The sequence below is a fragment of the Streptopelia decaocto genome (assembly GCF_964273445.1).
Source record: "Streptopelia decaocto genome assembly, chromosome: 2".
In the NCBI taxonomy this organism is placed as follows: Eukaryota; Metazoa; Chordata; class Aves; order Columbiformes; family Columbidae; genus Streptopelia; species Streptopelia decaocto.
In genome coordinates this window covers 117,507,877-117,534,251 of record NC_138655.1, presented here as the reverse complement: position 1 = coordinate 117,534,251, position 26,375 = coordinate 117,507,877, and the positions used below count along the sequence as shown (strand labels likewise).

Sequence of the window (26,375 nt, the reverse complement as noted above, 5' to 3'; positions counted from 1 at the left end):
TTGAAAAGTAATGACTGAGAAGTCTGTGTTTCTTTCCATCTCTCCTTTCCTCCCTCTAATGGGTTAAGCGTTTTCTGTCTTTGTAGGAAATGAATCAATACAAATGTCTGAAACTCCTTGAAATGTACATCATGGTGGGTTTTTTTTCAGTTAAAGGGGTTTTTTGATGACAACACTTAAGGTCTATTATGTAGTTAAGAATCCTAACCTTCCCCTAAGGTAAGTAAGTAATATTCTCTCCATTTACAGCTAGTTAAACTGCAGCAAAGAGATGAAGTAGCTTGTCAAAAGCAACACAGCATCATTGCCAGAGAAGAGGCTGGGACTCACAAGTTCCTAATGCCCACTGAAGGATATTTTTAATGCCTGGGCTGCTGTATCCTGACATAATAATATGCACATGTGATTTGCATGTAGCCACACAAGTGAACAAGAATGCTGTTTTCTGTATTTCTTGACCGTTTCCTCATGCCAGTCATACGCTGTTCATTTAACCTGCACCATTTGCTGATATTTTTGTTAGCCCATTGTGTATTTTGTTCAAGTTTTTCCAGTTCTGTGTCACTGATACACTGAGAATGTAATAAATTGCTCACAAGAGGGCAAGAGTCAACTTTAATAAATCCCTTCTTGAGGCCTTTTCTTCATTGGGTACAGATATTTCTGCACTATGTACCAAGACTAGTTGATTGCTTGGTAAAGTAAATCAAACCTGTGATGGAATGTGAAATGAAATTATTCAAAGGGTGGAAGTAGTAATTTGCTTTCCCTGGTAGAGCTTCTCTTAAATATGTTTGTTTACCCTTTTTTGATTGTTTCCATTGATCGTCGTTCAATGCCTTGTTTCCTTTTCTCTTCTACTGTTTAAAAGTTAGGTTGTTTTCTGCAAACAAGGCAAAATAGTTTGTGCATAAACAGCAGTGTGGAATATTACCTCTTTGTGTTCAGAAAAATACGGAAACAAATCTGAACAACTAAGTGTACAAAATTTAAAAAGGAAAAATACTGTGCATGTATGTAAGCACATAAATACATGTGCAGATATAAGTAAAGTCACATACCTGTGTACAATTCTCAGTCATTCCAATTGCTCTAGGTGCATCTTTTTCATGATTGTATTTATGAACATCTTGACTTGTGTACATCAGCACTTTTTCCTTGTATCAGATGGAAAAAAAACGATGTGAGATGAGGTTGACATTGTATGATAGGGCCAAAAAGAAAGGGAGGTACTTGGTCTATGTGTTGAATGCTGACAAAACAAAAGGTCCTCCTGGCTTGTCATTCTTCTGAACTCTCTGGGCTGGAGCTGCAGGGTTTAAGTCCCTACAACACTCTGACAAGAAAGAGGGAGAGATGGACATTCCCACATCAGATACCCTTGATCCAGCACTGGTAAAAATGCTCGGACTTTGGTATGGGGAAAGTATCCAGCTGGTTTTGCCCACCATAAGGAGAGAAGTTTTGTTCTTGCATTGGCTCATTGGTACCCACTAGCAGCCAGCTATGACTACATCTGCTGTGTGTGCAGGTGGCAGTGATAAAGCAAGGGTTTGTTTTTTGTCCATGCTCCTTTATTGACTTTGCAGACATCTATGGCCAATGCTCCCAAATCATGGCAAAAAGACTGCTGATTGCAGCGATGCTGCATCTCTGGGGTGGCACCAGCACAGTGCGAGCTCAGTCCAAGGAGACTGCCCACTGGATTACAAGATAGATAATGATCTCCCAGGTCCACTCTTCTGTTGCCAGAACTGGTCAGAGGTAGATAGCAGCCCAATTCCTGATGTGTTGAAACCTCATGTGCCTTATTCCAGAATAATATATCTATTGTTAGAAAAGTATTCTTAAGAGAGGCAGGTGAGAAGAAGCTTATAGGCATTGTTGCGAAGTTGTGTAATAGCAGAGGTAAACAGGAGGCACAAAGAATAATGAAGAAAATTATAACCCACCACTCAAACAGAAAATTAATTAACTAGCAGGCTTGTTAAAAATAATTAGGAATGTGCCAGAGGATCTGGGAAGGCTAAGCATCAAAAGCATCCCTTCTTACCAGTGATGAAGAGAATTTTTCTGCATTTCATAGATTTATAGATGAAAATGGCACACTGCCCTTGAATTTTTTGTCTCCCTGGTGCTTGCTGTTGGCCATGGGGTGCTTCAGCGTTACATTTTTCTCATTTAGTTCTATGACAGCTTCATATGGGGAGCTTACTCTTAAAAACCACAGTTGCTGTTCTTCCTCTTTTTGCAGAGAGCATTTTAAAGACAAAAAAAAGCTCCACCCCCATAATTTTAGTAGATTCTGCAGGACAACAGCTGGAAGTTGGTTCACGTCTAGGACAAGACGATTGAAAGTCGCGTATTGCTCACAAGGACGAGTGCCTCGAACCCTTGATATACAAAGCATTATGTCTGGCCAATGAAAACAGGACAATTAGGGAGACATGATCCTTAATGTAACTTTGCTTCTTGCATTAAAGGTTCATCCAGACAACTCATGACTAACCCTGGTTGAGCTCTGCTAACCGGTCAGGCCATGCATGGTGTTGCAGAAGGCAAAGCTTTTTATCTCCCACCTGTTCAGGACTGCCCACTTTTTTTACAGACTCAGGAACAGGATAAATCTTATACAGATGTAAGCGAAATTCTTATACCTCTCTCACCTCTGATTACATGTTCAAAGTTACAGCTTAATCATCTCTTACATGTGCAAGGTGAGAGCCATTCAACTCTAAATGTTAAAAAATCCATACTTCAATGTCACTCTTGTGACATCTGCTGCCCATTGGACACTATATTCAGTGGATTGTACAGTGAATTTCTGGTTTCATACACAGATACTAAATCACTTTTCGCTAAGCTGAGCAATCTCTGGCGGGGGAGATAAGAGTTTAAAACGCATGTCGCAGTTTCATAAGAGTATCCTTTTGAAACTGCAGGAGGCAGTCTATAGGCTGGCAGAATGTCGTTTCTCAGTGAAAAATTAACAGTTGCTCATGATTTTCCCAAAAGTACCTTAGGGTTTTTTCAGACTGGTACCTGATTTTTGCACCTTTTCTAAAAGATAGCACTTCCAGCCCTTGATATTGCACTTGTCTGCTCAGTCCTGACTCTGAGGTAAGACTGCCATCTATTGAATCTCCAGCAACATCTCCCGCAAAATTTAGCCTTCCATCCAAATGCTGACCGGTTCCAGTCCTGCTTTGTTTATGAGACCTGACAAGATTGGAGCCCTTCCTGGCATGCCTACAGGCTAAGTCACCTTGCAAGCTGCCATCAAAGTGTCAGAAAGCAGCAGCTGAGCAAGAGCTCTTGCCTTCCTGCATTGATTCCTTTTACACTGAAAGAAGCCATTACAGATGCATCTTTCCAGAGTTTGGTTGTCAGATGCATTTTTCCAGAGCTTGTCAACTTGAGTAGGATGCAGCTGTCTTCCGTCAAAGAGAATTTCAGGCACTTGAGGATGATAGAAGAAAAGAGAAAAGAATAACTTTCGGAAAACACCAAATTGGAACATGATTAAGAAGAAGAAAAAAAACCAACTTCCATTCAGCCTATTGATTCCCCTCAATGGTTTCTTTCTGCTTTCATTTATATGCAGGAATACTATCTAGTGTAATAAGATTCATACACTGCACAGTAGTAGCAGAAATTTTTAAAAGCACTGGCAGCATGCAATTTTCAAATGCCTCCTCCCTAGACACCACTTCACCTTAACAGTTTGATAACGTGGAAATTCCAGAAGTGCAACACTTGTCATTTATATTTTTGCATTTCAAGATGTGTTTTATGATTAACAGCCTGCTCCATGGCCCATGGAGATCCTCTGTTGAATGTAGTGGTCTTTGAATTGGACTCGTTTAAAGAAGAAACATGACCACAACCCAAGTTTATTTGAACCCTTGTGGCTCAATACTCTTTCTTGGATGTCAGTACAGTGGAGCTATAGCAATTCACCTGAGCAAAGTTGAGGAACCTTGCATATGGTTGCTGAAGCATTCTTTGTTAGGCTCCAGGGACTTCTGTTACACAGTCAAGAAGAGTGTGTGCTGGCAGGTGGTGAGGCAGCTGGCCAGTTGTCCAACACCAAGGTGTTCCTTCTCCATGCACTGAGCAAGCCAAAGGCACCTGGTTAAAAGCCTCACTTCACTTGATGTTCTTTGCATATCTGTCTAGAGGACCTCATGTCTCTCTTGGGCTCTTCCACTGTAAGGCTTTCCTCCTTTAGCAGTTTTGCTTGGAATATCTATTTCGCATAATCATTTTCAATGGTATCATCTCTTCCAATGAAGATCCTAAATATCATGCTTTGCAGGATGGAGCTAAGCAGTGATGCCATCTAAGCTTGAGTTGTGGATCCCCAAAATATTAAAGGCTCTCATTTTGTTTTGCCTTTACTCAAAATGCATGCAGCTGTGCCAGCTAAGAAATGACATAAATCACAGCCCCAGTTCTTCCTCTTTGCTTTCTCAGGAACTCTTTTATGTTACAGTGAGCACTCAGTCCCAAAGTGTGTATATTTCCCTTCAGTATAAAGCAGCAAAGCTGCTTGTGCTTGCATGTCTTTCCCTTTGGATTTAGAAAAGATAATGCTTTCCTATTCGGGCACATGAATGAGATAACCCATCACCATCAGAAGGAAATGTAAAAGAGAAGGAACAGAGGTGAACATAAATCTTAGGTTGCTTGGCATTCCCTGGGCATTTGGAATCCACTGTCACCTGCTCGCTTTCTACAGCATGAAGAGCAAAGGCCTCATCTTGTTCTGCACTTTGTAGTCAGTTGTGGCACTTGCCCTGAAGCTGTATGAGCAATGAACTCCTAATGGAGCCTGAAATGCTCATCCATTGTTATGTGCAATATAAAAGATGGAAATGTCCTCAGCCCTGTTAAGGAGATAAATTGGATGGGCACAGAAATTAGAACAAAAGGTTTTGGGAGTGGATGGAGCAAGTGATACATTTTTGCCACAAAGAATATCAGCACGCGTTGGGTGAACATATTACTCAAAAGTGTATGTTCAAGTATGTGACTGCTCAGGTGTGGACTCATAGGCTCCTCTGTTCTTTCTCTTGTTGTTCTTGTCACCTGCTTTTCTCACTGTTCACAGGCAAACATGGGCTTCCCCAGCCTAATACTGTGCAGTGGTCCTGTACAAAGCCTTTCAGCACAATAAAAGGACTTGTGCAATAAGCCTCTCATGGGACTAGAACTGACAGAAAATTGCATGAAAACTGAAACATGCTTTTCTTCCTTGCAAAGTCTCCATTTTCTCTGTTTACCAGTCATCTTTGGGGCTTTTCATTTGGATATAAATAAACTTGTCCCCATATGCCAGGCACCCAGAGAATAATGATGGACCAAGAGCTTGTTGTGTGCTGCAGGTGGCAGCATCTTGTCCATGGCTTGACTTTGAAGCCTAAGGGACATCTGATTTCCCTGGGCTGATTGGGAAAAACCTGGGAAGTGTAGCTGAGCATTTGCAAAAATAAATTTCTTCACTTTGTGTGTGAAGCATTAGCTAGGAAAAACAACTAACTAGTTAATGCATGTGTTTTATTCCTCCTGGAGCAAGTATGAATATGGATCATCATTTGTTTATGCTGGACAAAGAATTTATATTACTTTAATAGGGCTTTCTATTAGTTTGTGACAAATAACAAAATGCCTACATATTCATCATTCCAAACCCATTAAGGCTGTCAGCTTTGCAAATGATTGATAAAATGCTGCGATGCAGACTTGCACATGTATCCCTTACCACAACCACTGCTTCATGTACGAGGCACAGCATTCTCACCAATTTCTCATCAGGGGTAAGTAATTGGCCAATTAAATCATAGGCCATGATATCTTGTTGACTGGAGCTAAATCAGTGGTAGGCTAGCTCTGAACAATTTGAATCTTAATGTAGGATAAATTAAGCTCTCTCCTTTGCAGTTGCCTTCATATAGAGTCCTCTGGTTTGAATAAAGAAAAACCCAAATTTGCCAGGTGGGTAATGGTTTAAACCTCTTTACTCTCAGGGATGTGTGGCAGAGCTGGGCTCCATCTCTATCTTTGTGACTAAAAAGGCATTAATCAGCTTGGTTGTTAAAATAATGCCTTCCTTATTTATGGATGCATCTTGACGTCTTGATAGCAGGAAGAGTTTTGTCAGTACAAGGAGGAGCGCAGGATTTGATTTCGGAGCTTTCATGAATTACTTTCCCCCAGTAGTTTTGGCTTCTCAGTGCTAATAGTTGAACTAAAATAATATTAGTATTCCAGTAGTGTCTAGAGGTTTTGAGTTACACCAGAGCCCTATTGTATCACAGGCACTGTATAAACCCATAGTACGGAGAAGTCCCAATACTGCAGAGACTGCAGTATAAACAGGCAAAGCAATATGCAGAAAAAAAGGAAATGATATCTCTCTTTTTCAGATGGGGTATCACTATTCATGCAGGATAACAGAACAGCAGAACTGTTTTCAGAAGTGTGCAGAAAAAAATCATTTTGCCAAACGTCAAAAAGAAAAATCTCGGTTAGAGTTGGGAGTGAGCCTGGGTTTCTTGAATCCCAGTACACCACTCTGATAAAAAGTCCTTATTTTTTGTGATTTCTAAACAAAATTTAAGCGTACCTCTGGTAGGCTAGAAACTAAGTAGCATTCTTCTGATAGATAAGAAAAAGCATTGTGAACAGAGATCATAAAACTAAATTAGCTTTTCTTTTTTCTTTCTTAGTACATTACAGATATCTTGGCAACACCGCTAAAAATGTAAGAGTTGTTTCTATTTGAGCACCACCTCATACTTGGAATATCTCTTTTTAGCACCCAAGTTTAGCCTGGATGCTTGTATAAGTAGGAACAAAACAGGTGAAGTGTTTGAGTGCCTAATGACAGAAGTTGTGTATTGATCCCTGGTTTGGTGCTTACACTCTTGGATCCCTTGTGCATTCTTGTGCCTGCAGTGGCTGTTCCCTAACTCAGGACTGAATGTTCCCAGGAAAGTCCGTCCCTGTAATATGCAACAAACTCAACTGCTAGTTTTTAAATTAAGCCCATGCCCAGGTTATTTTTCCACATGGGGCAGGTGCTCCAGGAGAGGACTTAAAAGCACAGTTAAACCCACAAGTTCCCTTACAAAAATACAATTCCTTTGTGTTCTTGAAGAAGCCCCTAATCCATCCCTTGGGTACAAGTCAGAGAAGACATCTGCAGAAGCAGTGGTAGGACCATAAAAAGCCTTACCATGGGTGACATTCTCCACTGAGCCTGTCAAGCTGTACCCAGCTTCCAGTGGTGAAGAATTTGGTCTGATGTCTTTTGGCAGCTGCAGGGGCAGATGAGAAGGGCAGTAATGCTGCTTCTGCTCAACTCTAATGATTTCCTGATGACAAAAGTGAAATGTCAGCTTTGATTGTGGTAGGGCTTTTTCCAGCCCAGCATGGAAAAATGAGCTGTCAAGCAATTCTTTCTGGCATTCTGTGAACTTTTTTAGGTGGATCATGTGCTCGTGGGTTGAGTAAGGAATAGACTTGGCCTTTCACTCCACATCAGAAGAGGCTGATTGCTTTTTTGGAGGGAACTGCCCAGACACCATCAGGGATAAATAGTAACCAGCTGGCGAGAGGTATTTAGAGCAGAGACACATTTGGAGATTAAGTTTTGACTGTTGCTCTGATGGCCTTCAGCCTCGTTGCCTAAATGGGGCAGACTTGGCAGGACAGAGGGGTAGAAACACCTGTCTGTTGGCTTCCCCAGCTCTGGATTGAACACCATATCCTTTGAGATGCTGGACATCTGCTGATAGATGTTGCTTTTGTGAGCACTTGCATGCATTTTCAAATAGTTGCTTATGAGAGAAATGCAAAATTCAGCTGGGGCAAGGTGTCAGGAAGTGAAAACTGAAGGTGAACACCTTTGCTTATGGAGTGATCAGTGAGCTTATTTAGAAGAAGGTGCAGAATAGGAGTGAAATGGGTCTCAGCTGTGCTGCATGCCAAGCTTGTGCAGAATCTGAAAACAAGACACAAAAAGCACCTGCATTTAATTGGTCTGGAGAGAGTTTTATCAGGACTTCTGATCAACTGCTGGTGCCTAACAACACCCAGGGAGGCACTGGGGAGTTGTTATGTCACCAGCAAGATATAATGGTGTTATTAATTTAATGCTCTTTAAATTGTTTAATTTGGAAATTCAGATTTAATCAAATGTCAGACTTACTGTCCAAATTCCTAAATTAAACATGAATTGCTTGGGAGCTTTTCCAGAACTCCTGTTTGTTGCATCAACCCCGCTGTCACTTTTATTGGTTGCAGGAGCTACCATTTTGCAACAAGCTAATTTGGCCCTTGCTACAGGAGCTGGAATAGCTGCCTTGAGACATTGTGAGCCTGTTTTCTGTAAGAACCTGCAATTTTTAATAACATCGTCAAAGTCGTTGTGATAGAGGCTGAGCAGGAGTGGAATATAAAACAACAAAAGGAAGGGTAATTCCCATTCTCATTATGGCATTCATTTGGTCTCGGTATCTTGCTACTTGTCTGCTTAATGACTGTCATCTCCTTGATCCTCCCAACAGTATTCACAATCATCTGCTTTCATAAGGGATGAGTCATCTAAGTTGGGCATCTTCATTGCATAAAAGTATCTACAGAGATGTAAGTGTAAACACCCGGTTTGTTTGGTTTGTTTTTCACTGGTTAACTTCATACTAAAGGATTTAACTCCGCAAACGCTCTGCTATCTGAAGTTGCTTTGCAACAGCTTCGTGAAAGGGGGAAAGACCAGATTTAGAATGTAAATCTGTATGGTTATTTGTAAACAGATGAAGCTCTGGAGCAACTTTTTTATTTAATCTGTACTGGAAGTTTAGGTATAGTGTTGTATGTGTCTGAATGCTACATCACTGCAGCCTGTTTCTTTGTTAACAGCAGAGCTTGTGTGAGTTGTGTGCTGCTGAAAAGCTTGTCCCTCTTCTGCGTGTGAACTTTGCACAACTGAAATACAGGTGCATCTGGTTTCTATCCACTTTGTTCTACTTTGGCACTTTCTAACGATATTGAGGATGGGCTGTGGGACAGCAGCTGTTCTGCTTTAGAGTATTACACAAATGCCATGTGTCTCCCCCCGTCCCCTGAAGAACTGAAGTACTCAAAGGGCTTTGCTTTAGCCTGTTCTCGTTGCAGAAGTGCATCTGAGAACAATTTTGTGGACAGCGTAGTTTCTGGTCTTTTTTAACTCTGGGACAACTGTGAGAGATTTCTCTCATACTTCTCTTGAGATAATTGAAAACGTAATTTAGTCCTTAATGAAGAATATAAAAATGGAATGGTCATTAAGTTCAGTCCTTTAAAATACCAAGTGACATCGTACTAAGTCCAGAAGAGCTTACAGAAACACATGCTGCTGCTCCTCCCTTCCCAGCATCACAAACAATACAAACTCCCTTGCCCTGTAAATAGACTTAAGAAATACTACTGGTCCTTAGATTTTTATTATTTTTATTGCATTTATGCCTAGCAATTTCCTTTTTCTAACTTCTTTTTCAGATAGTATTCAATAGATTATCTTTCCACATTTTTAAGAAAACCAGCTGGATATAGTCTGCTTACTCTGTTTTTGGAGTTACTGGATGAAGACTGTTACTCTTAGACTGTGTTAGTGCAGGATGGATTTTCAATACACTCCTAAATTTTTGCCCAATTCACGTACTCTTTACACTGAGAACACCAAGACTCTTCTCCCACGACTATTCAGAGACCTTTAGTGGTGCCAAAAAGAAGAGGTGAATCTTTGCTCCGGCATTCCAGGGAGAATAGGTAATTTAATTTTGTTGCTGTTGTAATCTGGTGAGCATTTTTCCAAAACAGGACTAAGGAGTAACTGGTGTATTTCATTACAACTGCCCAGATGACTAGGAGGAGATTAAGCCTTTAATTACAAGATGGAACATCCTGAGCCAGCATTAAAGCTTGTGGCGGAAGCCACAGCCAATCCTAGGAAAAACCTAGAGGATCTCAAATAATTCACATGCATGTACCTGGTAGAGACTTTGTCTTGCCTACCTACATACTCATTGTATGGAAATGATACATATATGTGATTTTTTTCATGAACTGGAATAATTCCCTTGAGTCTGGTCTCCTAACCACATGGCACTGAAACAAACTGACAGTAAATTCTTCTACGTTTGCATAGCAGCAACATAATTTTTAGTAACTGTGACCCTGTGCAGACAGGACCTTTAAATATCATAGCTAAACTCCTTGTCTCCTTTTTGACTTCCTTCTTCGAATTTGCAAGGCTGGTTGCAATCAGCTGTTGTGAATGATCAACATTCATGCTGATTTTGCTTGCCATCAGGCTGTCAAGATAGAGGATGACATGCAATACTCATGTGAAAGTGGCAAAGATTTTTTTTTTTTTCCCTTGCTATGAAATAAGTTAAAAAGTGAATGGAAGGAAGCTCATGAGTACCATGAAATGTTGTCTTTTGAGAGAATTTCATTAAGCCAACCTGTATGAATGACTGGATTTCTGTTTTACTCAGAAAGTTTGGAATCATGATCTTTCATTTGAATATTTCGTGTTTTAGGGAGCTCCCTCAACTCCATTTGGCTCTCATGGAAATTGAGAGGGGTCAACTTATTACAGGAAGAGAGCCCTAAAAATCATTCTATTATGCATGAGACTTACACAATTAAATTTGGGATCTGTCTGTAGATCTGTCTGTTATTCAGCAAAATATGCTGGAATAGTAGCCAGAGCAGAGTGATAAAATTTATTCTACTGGTTCATATACATATGTTGAAGATTGGCACAGAAAGCTGTATTTTGCCAGTGTCAGATGGCCTGCCAGGAAAATGAATTAAATAAGCATTTACTGGCATAATGCTTGGATACTGCAGACAGTACCTGGCTGTGAAGAACAGCCATTCTGTCTGAGGTCTGTAAATGGTGTTATTCCGATCACGATCTAGGCTTTAAGGTATCATTGATGCTGAATGGACAGTTAGCTCATATCTCAATCCAGGAATGCTCAAAGCAGCTGGCCACCTCAGTAGAGCAGTGCTACTGGGCCGCCCTGGCTTAGAATTAGCGTAGCCTAATGCTCTGGGTGTAAAACAGTCATTTGGCTCCAGCAAATCCTTCTGGTAGCGGGACATTTTCTTGCTCTACCTATATGGGAATCCTAGAGGATGGATGGCAAAATAGGGGTCATGGAAATTGGATATAAGGGTGCTTAAAGGCAACAGAACAATGTGAATAGCGTTATTGGCTTAGAAAACCTGACCTTGTCTCCCACCTGAGGTTATGGGTTTGTATGTTTTGAAAGGGGTAACCAACTGCAGTTTAATCGGAGAGTTAACTTTTGTGTAACGAGTCTGGCCTGTTTGCAAATTACTGTTTTTGTGAGAGATGAGGAGAACGTATCAAATAAACGGCACTCAATGTTCAGAGTGGCCAAAGAACAATGAAAGTGTCCTTAAAGAGCTCACATTATATATTATAATTAGCTGCAGTGATATTAAAGAAAATGTTCTTTTTTCTCTCTCTTCATATTCTTCCAATCAATGCTGAAAGATTAAAAAAACCCCCACAGTTTCAGGTGGTTTTATGTGCACAGTAGTTTGTGTCACAAATCAGTGCAAGTAGAGAAGAAGGGCACAGTAAGGTTGAGTTGCTTTGCCCAATTCCGTGGCCTGATATCTTTTTTCATCTTTGCTACACATGTAGTCATCAAAATGACTCTGTGAGTATAAAGGATCCATTTTTGTGTAGGGAAGGATCGTGGTTCTGGTGGTATGAAAGCTGATGTTGTTGCTCTTTAAACCTGCTAGTATGAACAAGTTTGGAGGATTTTTCCCATGGTTTTAACAGAGTGGTGTGGGGTAACAGTGAACTTCTCTACAGCATCAGGAAAATCAACATGTTTAATGTCTGTGGTAAACCACATTAAAAAAACCCAAACAAACAACTCAGTGGGAAAATTAGTTCCCTTATTAGTGAAAGTTAACTTGTGCAAGCTGTAATTCATGCAGGGTGTAGGCATCAAGATCCTCTTACGCGGTTCCAGATCCTCTTGTGCAGTTAAGTGGCACCTTGAATTTAGTAAAGCTCTGGTCCTATATACGGTTTAGTACACTTGCACTAGGACCAGTATGCATTAAAAGTCGCCATTGAAAATAACCTTCAAATAGGATTAAAACAAAACAAAACAACTCCATATGTTTTTCCTTACATGTGTCTGCCTTTGGTTGGCATGAGGTGGACTCTTTCTAAGAGAGGGCTCTAATAAGGGAGCAGTAGCGCAGGATTTTTTAGTCATTGTGGTGTGTTTGTCTGGGAGAGCAAGACCTAAGTGTAGGTAAGTCAGCAGTAGTTGAACAACTGAAATGTTGGTGTCCATAAGGAAAAATTAAAATGCATATGAGAATGCATTGAATGCATTGAATATGCACTGCTACTCAGAAATCCTGTAGGTGACACATCATTTTATGGAGCAGCCTTTTCCATGAGGAAAGTGCAATACAGCACAAGCAAACAGCAGCGTAGTGAGTTGATCCTCCAGCATCTCAGTTCAGGCAATCCTGCTTCTGCAACTGAATTGTCACTTAATGAGAAAAGAGATTATTTTGAAAATATCCCTGCTAGCTTCTTTGGAAAGAGTTGTATCTTTTTGAGAGCTTTTAAGTTGACATTGGGCAAGTCAGTAAATGAGCAAGCATTTTGATATGTAGAGGTCAAGGATGACTATTAGACAGAGTGGCTGGCAGAAAAAATCCAAACCTTTTAGCAAGAGATTCATGCCACAGCAAATTATGATCAGGCAGTTAAATAGCCGGGTTATTTGCATTACCTGCATGGCACTGCTGTGCTATTAACTGCTCCTCCTAGCATCCTCCACAAAAAAGTTTTTGAGAGTTTATATTTAATTGCATATCTATCCTGAAGCCCGGTCTTCTTGTCCTCGTCTTAGTGGCTTAGCAAGATTACCAAGAGCTGCAGGACAGGGCATTTTGCTTTAGCACAAGAAATCCAAATACTTCATTGAAGTTGCTCTTTTCATTGTTTGTTTTTATGTATACTGCTTTGCATCCTTTGAACATGACAGGATTTTTTTTCCCCATAATAGTAGTGTATGTTGTGAGCACTGTATTTGTCCCTTGGCTATGGCTGAAAAATGAAGGAGAGAACAGTTGCAGCTAATTCCTTAGCCAGTGGCAGTAATTGCTGCGTCAGCTGCTCAGCAGGCTCTACAGCTCTGTGCTCAGTAGCTAGGACAATTACCTTAGTTTATTCACGGCTATGGGGTTACATAAGGAGTAAATTTGGAGAAAATTTCCAATTTCATGGTCCACCTGGAAGCGTCAGTCATTGCACAAACTCAGCCACCTCGCCTCTAATGCAGGAGCTGAAATACCACCCCTTCTAACCCTGCTACAAACCTGTTTCTTGGCTGTGCTGCTGTCACCTCACATCTGGGTGTTTGGTGACCAGCCCCACTGAAAAAGAAAGCCAGCCAGCAAGAGGGTACATCTGCACTAGCATTTTAGTTTGGTTTAGATATGTGCTTTTGAAGTGAAACTCTCCAGTCATCTGCACTTTTTATGCTTTGGTTCACAGCAGTCCTGATACTTATGAACTCGGTTCCTTTTGGATGAAATTAAACCAAAAGATGGATCTCAAGTATCCAATTCCTAGTTCTTATTCAGTCCATGGCAGACTAAAGTTAGTCGCAGGTAAGCCACCATGAAGCGTACACAGTGTGGTTGCTGGGCCCTTAGCACCATAGATTGTCATAGAAAATGGTTCCTATTGGGCCACACTACTTGCTCTATAGACATAAAGCAGGACTACTGGATTGTGTATAGCAACGCACTCCATGGAGTTCAGCTCAGGCCTTTGTACATCTCTCCTCCTGTGTGGAGGACTCCAGATTCAAAACCTACCTTAACAGAGATGATGGTGGTGGTTGTTTCAGCAGCCCCTAAGTGCTCATGCCTGGGGAGGGTAAGATCAGCTTCTCAGATGCCAGCAGCTGGGCAGTAACCATGGTCCTTTGATGATGGGCGATCCACTTGAACTCCAAGATTCATATTTTCCATCCTCACTGTTTCGAGGAAATGCCACCACCAGGACTCTGTATCTACTAGGGGGTAGAAGAGCAATTAAACCTGCTTCATTTCCCATGCTAACTAAAAAGTGCTGAAGATGGTGCAGAATACAAATAATTTCTGAGTAGTAAAGTTTGTTCATGTTGCTATCTGAATGAAAGAGAAGAAATTACTGTGGTTCTATAGTTGATAAATGATCTAAACCAAACACACTGTGTGGAGGCTGTGAAAGTTCCTAAGATGCCTCACAGCAGCTGAACAAAAGGCTGGAGTTGCAGCCCATTCCCACCATGTGGGCTGGGAGGTAAGCAATTATTTCATCCTTGCCAGGATGACTGTGTGGGCTTTTCTTTGATGCTGTACCATAAAACTGTCTCTGTGGTAGCTGCACAATACCAATGTTTTCAGTACTGTAGTACCATAACTGACAATTCTACTGAATTGCTAGAAAACTGCCAAATTAAATATTCCAAATAGCCATGGTGCCATTTGTATGACAGATAATGTTTGATTTTCTGAAGAACCATACCGCATGCAGAATTAGGCGAGAGGAAATACACTGCATGGTTATTAATTCTTTAATACTTGAAACTACTTAGCAGTGAACATGTAGATCAAAGCTTTGCTTGAGAAGATTGAGCTTTCGAGACAGGAAATGTCGGGAGCAGTCTGGAGCAACATAACAGAATCCTGTAGGATAAAAAAACACTGATTGCATTTCCATTAGTTTTGAAATCTCCTTTGTGTTCAGCTTAAACATCTTCATGGCTCTTGTTTTGCAGGTTAAATGTAACCTGTTAAGCACTTGATCTGTTTTCCCAAATTGACAGTCAGTAGCTTTCAATTTTTAATAAATATACTTGGAATTTTGGTAGCCATCATTTAAGGAGAAAGTGAAGATATTCAGTGGTTTCTGATTGGTACCTTAGATTATGAAAGAAAGAGATGGGTTGCAGTAATCCTCTCTTGATTGAAGCCATAGCCAAAAGAGGTATTTCAGACGGGTCAGATTTTCATGACCTCAATTGCTATAACTCATAAAAATGGAAAAAGGAGGGATAATCTTCTATTCTGTGTTGTGATGTGCACTTAATGGTCTGGTTCATATTTAAAGTCCAAGCCTACCATAAGTAGATTTGCTATTGATTTCATTGGAAACAGAAATAGTGTTTCATACTACAAAATTATATAAAGCCAAAACCTGACCCTACTGAAGTCAATGGCAATTATACCAGAGACTTTGAAAAGGACAAAATTTGGCTTTGGGCTCCTCTAGATAAACGTGTAAGCTTTGAAAAATAAATTGGAGCACTACTTCATTTCAATGTTATGAAAAAGAAAATAAAACATTAAGGGTAATTTTCCTCTCGCAGTGGCTTTTTAGCATTTAATGTACTCAACAATTTGATTGTATCAAATCTTCTAAGATGGTGTGCTAGTGTGTGTTACAATTGGTGTTATTGAAAAGGATCAATTAAGCAAAATACTGTTTCTTTCATTGCAAACCCATCGTATTTCATTAGAATTAAAGATGTTCCTCTTCATGTAATTTTTAGTTATTGAAGAGCCTGAATTTCATCTCCTGAAGCTGTAACTCAATTGAGGCAAATTAAAGTCCCTACAAATCTTGTGTTCATGAGAACAGAAACTGATCCAATGAATTCTTTACATTGCCTTGATGTATAATGTGTGTTTATTTCTATAATTGGCACAAGTATAAAAAAATACCACAGATTAAGACAGTAAACAGTCCTGTTTAGAGAGCTTTGAGTTATATTCACTGGGAGGGGAATGCTGAGCACTGGCTTAGTTAAATACACAGGCCAAGGAATAAATCATCAGAACAGTAAAGTAGGTTTATGAGATGTTAATGCTACTTATGTTAATAACCATTCATGTGATACAAGAAAGTATGGAAGTGATTATTTTACCATTGCTTTTTTTGTCTTTTGGTACTAACTGGCAAAGCTTCAATTAAGGAAATGGTCACCGAAAGCTTAAATTCTTAGTGGTTTTTTTTTCTTTTTAAATAAAAGCTCAGAATTTTCGTCTTCCTTCTCTTCCGCCTCCTCCCTGCCCCCAATTTCCATCTCCTTCCGTTGTTGCTACTACCACTTGCAAACACTTTTGGGTCTGCTTGATTTGCCTTTAATGCATACAAGCAATATTAGGGCAGGTTCCTAGCATGTATAAAAATCGATGTGGCTCGATTGACTTCAGGAGACATACATTGATTTTGACCAAAGAAAGATACGGTATTTTTTATTTTTGCAGTATCTTTTCTTATACAGAGATGCCTGAACTTTTTTTTTTCCCCCGCAAGTCTTAAAAAATGAATTTAACATTTTTAGATATCAAATGACAGTTTCAAAACAGTGGGAGTAAATAACAATTAACATAAAGGATAATATGCCATAACAGAAATGTAACTTTATCTTCTATGGCTAATTAGCAGTTGAAAGTCAGATTTTTACATTTAATTTGGGTGTGAATAGAGCAAGTCTTTGTAATTGAAGGTTGTCAAAAGAAGGGATTTTTAACTGCTAGCTTTTAATTTATAAGGTGAGTCACTTGTTAACTGCTTCGTGGCTGCCCCAATTTAGGGCGCAGCCAAGTCTGAGGGCATCCAGTGCGCTGCTCTGTGTTTTAGCTGCCTACCTCTCCCCTGGAGGCACCGTCACGCTGGGGCTGTTTTCTCAGCAATGAAGTGCTGTGAGGTATGTAGAATATAGATGACTGTACAGCAATGCATCACAGCCCACTGACCGCGCCTGAGGAATGTTGTAGAGCAGCTTGGGGAAGGCTAAATGATTTTTAGCTGCCCAAAACACACACCAGTGATGGGTTTATCTGTGCTGTGTGTCGGTTCATTGGTCTCGACGTACAGAACTCTCTGATGAAGAGGTGAATGTGTAGAATTAAAATTGAAGGTGTTTATCCATGGTAGGCGAGGGGACATCTTGAGGCATAGTGTGTGTTAGAGCAGCAGGCAAGCCTTCTGGATGACAATAGCAGGTGTATTGAACCTTTCCCAGGTGTTATCTGTGCTCCTCTTTGCTTTCCACTCCCTTCTGTTGGGCTGAAGATGAGGGGGGACAGTTGATCCCATACCTCTACAAATCAAGTAGAAAGAGGTCTAAATCTACTGATTTTTCTACCCTGTTTTTAGCTTGAATTGAATGTACAGTGGTGCCATTCAGTGTAACAGTAGCATGTTGGCAGCTGCACAGGCATATCTAAAGCACTGAGAGAGAAACCTCAGATGGTGCCATTAGCTAGAAACGATGAAATGGTACTCAGTAGTGTCCTGGCTATGTTCTCTTGAATTTTAGACATGTTTACTCAGTTCTTGTCCATACTTTGTTAGTATAATGTTGCAGTTTGCATCCATTTAGTTGATAGCAAAGCAGTTACTGCTGACATTGTCATTTGGTCTCTGCATGTTAAGTTTTGCGCAGTTAGTACTTCTGTTGCTACAGAGCTTTGGGATTTGACCTTTTTGATATGAATTAAAGTAACCTGGACATTCAAAATGCAACAAGTTTTGTCAGAAAATGCTTTTGCATTTAAAAGGAAAGCACTGTCTTATTAAAATTTAACCATTTCATCTAACCTCTGTTTCTCAAGTCCAAGATAGTTTCTGGTCAAAAGAAGAATGTCCCTCTCTAGCATATGTAGTGCTCTCTTGATTTAGACACTCATGTCAGAAGCTGGAACTATAGATTCACATCCCTGGTTGAATCAGACTAAGCAATGAACTGAGGTTTGTTTTATGTTTTTGTTTGGTTGTTTTTTTCCTAGATCCTAGGTGAGGTTTTGTTTAGGGGTTTGTTGGGGCTTTTTTTGCATGAAAACTTTAAGTTTTACCCCAGTGTGGAACAGGTCAGTGTTCAAAGTGTTGACAATTTGCCTAACTGAAAAAAAAAAATACCCTTAATACTAAATTATGAAAAGTGCTTTCTTCATTTAGCTGGTGTGTCTGTCCTTTGTAAGGAAAGCATGATGGCTTAGCTCACACCTATAGGACACTGTCTGTAGTATGTGCTGGTCTGGAACCTCATCTCTCTGGCAAGCCCTGAAAAGCAAGGAGGAAAGTCTCCAAACGCTCCCTGCTGTGACAAGGGGGCTTCTGTGTTAGCTTACCAGATTTTGGAGCTGCTACCTCCACATTGTTGTAAAGATGGAGAAGCGTGGGGAAATTATGTAAGCTCTTTTCTGCGATGTTTCTGCTTGTGGAGAATGGAGATGGCATTTGGGGAGAAAAGGTGGTTCTCATACTGTCTGGAGGACTAGGACATGGTTTCTTCGTGGCCATTGGAGAGCATTTGGGTGGGAGGGGAAAGTGCTTTGGGCTTCAGTAAGACTCTTACTACCTTCTGTTAGAGATGGAAGAAAGCCTTTATTTTTTTTCTCCTACTCCATCTTTCTCTCCGTCCCTCACATAACAGCTGTGAAGAATGTTCCCTGATAAATACTCTTTAAATATACATATGTATATTTAGGTATACACACATGTGAGCGTATGTGGGTATTTCTTGGATTGTCCCTGGGACACGCAGGTGGTCAGCAGGTGGAGAGCACTGACACATAGCAAATGACCTGATTAGTTTTCCCCTGTTAGTCCAAACAATACCAGCCCCACTAGTTATTTCTGGAATGTGTTACAGCAGAGCCGTATTCAGCAGATTGGCTTTGTTGCTAAGGAATAGCGGCAACCACAAAAAAAAAAAAAAGCTGATTTCTAAGCTTTTCAAAAACAATGTCTGGAGGAATTTCCCTCTGGGCTTACCATACATTAATCTTTTCATCTCTTATCAGAATTGCAGTGTATTCGTGTTCAGGTATCACAGGCTTGGTTGGGGAAACATTTGTAAACACAGACAAATGTGTCTTCTTGGAGCATTAGGGGTCTTTTCGTTTCAGGAAAGCATTTTGGCCACTTCTGATAATTCTTTACATCTTGTGAATTCAGCACTCAGGAATGGCTCTGGCTTGGGAACCCCAGGTACATGGAGCTTCTGTGTTGTCAAACAGCTTTTACTTAGGAGAGGGGGCAAGATGTTGTCTTTTCTGCTGTACGGGGAGCAGATCAGCATGTAGCCAACAAAGAAGGAAACCTAAGTAATGCAGCAGCAGCATAGTTTTTCATGACTTCTACATCTGACCGTATTAATAGAGGGATCTGCAGCATCCTTTTAAAATTCATCAGAGTTAATTTCAGTGTTGGTTGTACTGGGAGGACTTGAGTTTGCTATTGTTGCTTGGTGAATTGTAAGATCCCTTTCGTTCCAGAGATAGACAGGCTTTGGTGCCTGAAGCCCTCTTGCTGTAGCTGCTGTAGATGGTCTGTGATGGCCATTCTGCATGAATTTGTTAGAAGAAAATGATGAGGGAGCGAAGAAAGTTTGTGTGTGTGTATGCAGTCAGTTGCAAACATCATCTCTAAACCTATTAATAGCTGTCTTGAAGAATCTCCAAGAGCCAGGTACAACTTAGGAGGACCAGGTGCTGTGAACTACAATGATCAGTATCCTTTTCAGTGTGTGCTCATGCGGAATGGTCAGAAAGCTGGATAACTGTGATATTAATACCTAGGGACGTTAATATGAATTATTGCTCAACATTAGCTCACCATTTAGCCTTCAGAGATGTGCTACAAAATTCAACTGCTTTTAGTAAAGTATGAAATCACAGAAACTACGGTCAATAAACTGTTTCCTACTTCAAGTGATAAATTTTCTGTAGCTAAACTGACATTTTTTGTACCACCCCAAATTATAAAATGTGCCAGAATATAGATCATGTCATTTTTATTTTTCTTGAGTATTACTGTCAGAGTAAATCCATAAAGATGATTAAAAACTGGCTTCTTCTCTTAGCCCTTTCATTCGTAAGGAAAAAAATGTGCCAGTCTCAGCAAACAGATGTCCACATCATAACAGTCATCATCACAGTTGGCTTGAAACATTGTCTGTCTCATAAATGTATCTAAGGACTGAAGAGATGCGGAGTTTTGTTTCTCTTGGTCTCTCTAGGTCGGACCTGCAAGAGAGAGTAAAAAGACCTACTTTGAAACTTGCACATTATTTTGTATGGGTCTTAAAATCCCATGCTTTCTGTGCATGTCCTTTAGGTATATTACATCATTAAAACACAATAAACAAAAAGCTGTAGGCACTATTGTTGTGCGATGGTTACTTTACTCACATAGTGCTCAGCCTGGGAGGGGGATGCATTAAGGATTTAGTGCAAAGGGAGTGGGAGAAGGAATTCAGTTTTATCCCCGGCCCTGGCATGAACACTGGGTCACTGTGAAGGAATGAATTTAGCAGAACAAGGGGTTGATCTGAGTGCTTTTAGCTCTTACATTTTTGGGAGCTTTGTGCATATTATTTCACTGCCTCCTCTAAGAGTGTAAATCAGACTCATTGGATATGCCTGTATATTTTTAAGATTCAAAGATTGCATGAAAGTGCAATTTCCTGAATCCTGGATTTCCATCCTTTCTCTGGATAACAACAATTCTGAGAGCCAAGAGTAAACTTACGGACAAAAGGAGGTATTCAGAGCAACACTTAATTGAAGAACAACTTAAAAATTGCTGCGGATGCTATAAATTATCAGCCACCAGCATATGCAAGATGTAAGAGCAGGATGCTTTGGGGTGTTTCTGTTACTGAATGTGTTGCAGATTTACTAAAAATGGAGACAACTGCCAGTCAGTGCTGGTAAGTAGTATCTCACTGTAGGATGAGTGTGGAGATTGTATTGCTGAAACACTGAAGTTCCACTTTGTCGATTACAGTACTGTTTGGTGCATATACAAAGAAAAAAGAGCCTATATCTCAAAGCGCTTTTAATGATCTCAGGTTGGATTTTTTGGGGGAGAGGAGTGGGTTGTTTTAGACTATTGCCTTGCAGGGTAATTCCAAACTGGCACAAAATGCTGTCTCTAGTTTTTTTCAGAGTTGGTGGTACCACAAGTGAAGTCTACTGGGGCATTGGGATGGGGTGGAACTTTCCCCACAGTCCTAAAAACAGTCTCATAACATTAAACCAGAAGGGCAAGTCTGACCTGTATGGGGAATCTTGCCCTATGCAGGGCTGTGGTGTGCTGTACATGGCACACATAGGTCTTTTGGTTCTTGTGCTGTGAGATGCCATGTGTGTCGGATGGTGGGGGTAGGGAGAGGTGTCAGGAAAATGTTTGTCTTTCAAGAAGACTGCGTCTTGCCTGCTTATACGGAAATGATAATGCTGAATTTTTTACATCGTTAATTTCCATGGCAACGAAAATAATCTCATAAATATAGGATTATGGCTTCAGGATCAAAGAGGGGGAGAACCTGGGCTCTGAAAGAGGAAGTTCTTTATTTAAATATCTTAGCAGCAAAAGGAGTAACAGAACAAATCTTGAGACCTGAGCATATTTTCCTTTTACTTCTTGGTCACATGTAAAACCAAGCCTTAAATATTAAGCAAATCAAAGCAAGAATGTCCAGTTCTCTTACTATATTAGCTTGTCAGCATTATTCATTACTTGTGAGTGCTCAGCAGATGATGAAATAATTTCAGTTGAGGCAATAAAGTATATTTAAAACAAAACTCCTCTGTCTTGTAGCAGTGCCCTGACATCCGTTGTCTGGAGGGTTAGAGCCCCCAAAAAAGCAATACTATCCACATTGTGAGAGTGAGTGAATCATCTCAGGCTGCTCTTAATGGGGACTCCAATGGAAATATTTCTTCTCAGCAGGCTGGCTTTGGAGGGCAGCAAGGTTACCGAAGAATTCTAGGTGGAGTTCGCTGCAGTTTTTCCTAAGAGAAGATTGGATCAAACATATCTGTGCCTTCCACTTCTTTTCATCACATATCATTTTGAAGCTGTTTTTTTCCTGCATACCTATTTACATATCATAAAGTTACGGAGGAAATGTAGGTTTGTAGAAGGGGCTTGCCAGCTGCCATTTTTCCTAGAAGAAAAGCTGCAATTTAACATTAACCTAGCAATTAGGCAAAAATTTATGCTAACATGCTGCTTTCTTGGATAAAAATCCCTCTCAGCAACTCTGAAAATTCTCTATGAGAAAGGTAATAGAATAATTCCCAGCATCTTTGATTTGGAAAAGCCATTTTCTGGCATGATTGATATTTCCTTTGTGTTAGCATGGGAGGCCATAGAAAGAGGGAGTAATCTCTCTAATGGGTGTACTCCACGCTGGTGCCTGGGGTCCATGATACATTTGTCAGGCTTTAATTAAAGCGCTGGAGTTGAATTTCCACAATAATTAACTTTTATTTGCAGTTATACCATGCCTCTCATTTTTGACACTGACACTTTCCTGTTAGAGATAGGAGCAGCAATTGGCACAAAGAATAAAGAATGTGGAAATGTGGAATAATTTAAGAAATGGCATTGTATTTACCATGAATTCTGAAGGGAGACAAACCCACATTTTCTTTCAAAGTGGTTTTGTTGTTAGCTCCCTAATATGTTTTCTCTCCTGCATAAACACATATCCCTTTACCTTGGTTACCCTTCCTTATGCAATGTCCAGTAGTAAACAAGCAACTGTTGTTCAGTAGTCAGCATGTATCCTGTATCCAAGTTACAACAGGTCTTTCTCATTATGTCTTGTAGAAATATTTTCTTCTGGTAAATGTTCAATGTGTCTGCAGGGGAGGCTATTCAAACGTTATCCCTGGAGTAAGACTTTTAGTTCAATTATGGGTCAGGTTTTGAAGAGTAAACATCATGGGGAGCCTCTATATCTTATTGTCATCAGTGCTTTTGGATTGCAGAAATTTCTGTCTCATTGAACACACAAATTGCTTTTATTAATAGGAGTTAGGTATTTGAGTCTGCTCTTTAGACACAGCTTTTCAGGTAACTTTCCCTTCCACTTTTAATTCGTGTAGTTTTCTATTTACATTTCATATGTACTGTTAAGTGCTATTATGTAGGAGCACAAAATCACTGGTTGTTGTTATTCTTGTTTGACTTGGCCTTAACAAAACAGCCTTTCCCTGAACAGAGGAACACAGACCTGGAATCCAGTTCCCCTCTGCCTAAGCTCCATTTAAAAAATTAAGAGTGTTTTATTCCACTACTGCAGTCTGAAATCTCTGCTGTGCAGTGACTGTCTTTGTATTTCCAGACTGAATGTGTTCAGAGCCAACTCACACCATGCCCTCACCTGTGCCATCCAGCACATTCCCGTGCTCCCAGGTGAGGTAGGTGAAAGCATCCTTGCAGGGTGTTACAGTTGAGTTAATTTCTTGGGTATCTGAATGTTGTTTTGTCTCACTCAGAATAATCTTAGTGCCTTCCAGAGAGGAGCTGGCTGGTTGCTTTTTCTCAGACCTGTTGGTGCAAACTAATATTGGAGTTTGCTTTCTGTAATTTACAGCAGTATCTTTTTCCCCAAATACTTGAAATGTGCCTCTAGTTTCTAAACTACAAATCTGGACTTGCTGCTCTAGCTTTGAAACAGATGCTGGGATGGTCCCCTCTGAATGCAATACTACCAAGAAAGAAACAGCTACAAATAGTGTAACTTATGAAATAAAGCACTAGAGATAATTAAGTATAACAGTATAGCAAATCAGCGTGGCACTTAGGGCATGACAAGGACCATGAAAAAGAAAGGCAATAAATTATATGGTGAGAAATGCTAATTGATCATTGTCTGCAATTTCAAAAAGCGTCTCCAGATCCCATTTTTATATTTCTTATGAACTGAAAAGTAAGTGCAGAACTGTACTGATTGTGACAAAGCAGAAGCATGGAAGCTAGAGAGAGACATGGGCTATTCAGGCACCAAATTTCTGTGAAGTTGTTCTGTCTGGCAATATATTTCCCAGTGTTTTGCCTGTTTTATAAGTTGCCAGCTCTACTCACCCTACTTGTCTTGGAAGACTGTTTCATAACAGAATGAGTCTGGGTACTGTGAAATCCTTTATATTTTCCCTATATTTTGTCTATCTTAATTTGTCTTAATTCTTTCTTTTCTACCATCACTATACTTGATGTGTCTATACAGTATTTATCCACTGCCTATTAAAATTGTGCCTTGTAGATAGCTTCACCAGCTCTTTGATCAACTTTATCCCTGAACTTACTTCAGTGCTAGCATCCATTTAGCAATACTGAGCCATGGACTAGGTAACGTATTTTATATGCAGTTGCTCTAGACATTGTGGGGAAGAATTGTTTTCCACTGCAACACTCACTTGGAAAACAAAATTGTTTTTTAAGCTAAGTCACTAGTCATAGACTCTGGAAGCCTTAGTTTGATTTCTGACCCTGTTTTGAGTACCCAGATCTGATTTTAGACTAACCAGTTAGTCTGAAACCTATCTCACTATGTCTTTGTTCTCTAAAAAAAGGGCTATTCACTCAGAGCAAGGCAGCTAGGATTTCCATGTCATCGCTGAGGGGAGATGGCCACCTGTGGGTAGTAAGCTATCCTATTTTAAGACAGGGCTCCATACCAATTTTGTTAAGACAAGATCCATTATCACCCAGGAAACCCTATCTTTTTTTGCATTGATTGAAAAGGAGCTTATGCAAATAGCTTACATGAGATTCCTAATTTTTATATAGCTAAAAAAAGGGGAGGTGAGCTTTACCTCAAGTCTGCTGTTAAACTGGATAATAATTCCTCCAGAAAACGATGGAGTCTTGTAAAGCAAGAATTAATGTGCATGAGTCTTGCATTGGTAGAGAGGAATAGCAACTGATGATGTCAAAACTCTATAAACCATATTTGCAGCATTTCTTGAAAACTTGTGTGTGATGTGCTGCATTGTATACTGTTATTGTTGACCTTTTTGTTGTTAGTTCATTTCCAATGTTTTCTTCTTCATCTATAGAGCATTTTATGCTGTAAAGATATAGTACATTTCTTCCAGGGTCTGTTTTCCACATAGAGCTATTACTTCATATTTTACACAGAAATCTCTTACCAGGAGTAGGGTTTTCTGCCTATTAATTGTCCTTTGACAGTGTTTTGCAGACCAGTCTGCGTTGACTTTGCTCCTGGCTGCCCCAAAAACGCAACCTCGAATGGGAAGCCCTGTAGCTGTCTTAGCTATCCTTGATCCAATAAGCCAGGGATGTCAAACTCATTTTCACTGGGTGCCATATCAGCCTGGCTGTTGCCTTCAAAGGGCCGAATGTAATTTTAGGACTGTATAAATGTAACTGCAAAATGTTTGCCCTTATCTACAAATGGCTGTGCAGATATAACACAGATGTTTAGAGTGCCTGGGATTGCAAGCTCTTGGCTCCTTGGGGAAGATAATTCTTTATATGTAGATGTTATCTAGGAACAACAGTTTCCATCATTCCCAAACTTTGAAGCTGTTTGAAACTCTCTCTTGCACATGATGACACTGGGACTGCTTGTGCATTCAGGATGCTATTATGGCCTATATGCAAGCTGAGAGCACACTGTGCTATTGACTGGAATCATCTCATCACGTGTGGGGGCTTTAGAGGCACCTGCCAGTCATCTACAGTAGCTGTAGTCTTTCTTGACTTGCTGTAGCCAAACTATTGGCAACACAAAAGACCTTCCGTTAGCTCAGCTACTTTGCCTCCATGGGCCTGTGCTTAATATCTCTGACAAAATGTGCATACATTTTTTACCAGTGTATTGCTTGGTTCAATATTGTCCAGAGATCTCAGGCTCTTAGTGGTTATACGTAGGTCTCTCAGTCAAGAAATGGAGCAAGGAAATATCTGCCTGAGTTTTAAAGTTATGTGTTTTGATTTATTCTTTCCACCTAAATCGTTAGCCAACAGGCTACAGAATCGGTCTGTGTCTCTCATTTTGCCCTGCTATACCTGTTCTGCTTCCAATAAATAGTTCAGTGTTGATAGTCAGAGAGAGACAGAGAAACTGACTCTGTCACTTAGTGGACAGGGCACTCACATTACACATGGCAGACTCAGGTTCAAGCCTTTGCTGGTTTTGTGTCTTAATTATTTATACAAAATGGAAAAATACCTCTAGCACGGCAGTGAGGAAAGTCTTACGTTAGACTCCACTGAGTGATGGTTAGAGTCCTTAGCTAGGTTGTGGATAACTAGCTTAACCACCAAACTACAGGGTGGAGCCTTATTTTTCTGAGAATAAGGTCAAAAGGATGTTTTTTCATCCAAGAAGAGTGGGAAAATATCTGAAACAAACAAACAAAAAAAAGATTGGGGTTGGAAACATGTGGATACATGTAACTGGTCTCACTAAAAAACTCCCTCA

General features: G+C 40.2%; 1 protein-coding gene across 5 annotated transcripts in view; it reads left to right on the top strand.

Annotated features, from left to right (window-relative positions):
- Nucleotides 1–26,375, top strand: part of TMEM108 (transmembrane protein 108) — a 252,886-nt gene that overhangs the window by 122,601 nt on the left and 103,910 nt on the right. Inside the window, exon 3 of one of the 5 annotated variants that reach the window (XM_082044528.1) lies at nt 23,268–23,343. The exons of 3 other annotated variants lie outside the window; for them this stretch is intronic. The gene's annotated coding sequence lies outside the window, so the exon portion shown is untranslated. Of the gene's footprint in view, nt 1–8,573; nt 8,653–23,267; nt 23,344–26,375 lie in introns of all 5 variants that reach the window. One more of the 5 variants, XM_082044527.1, reaches the window with a different exon arrangement.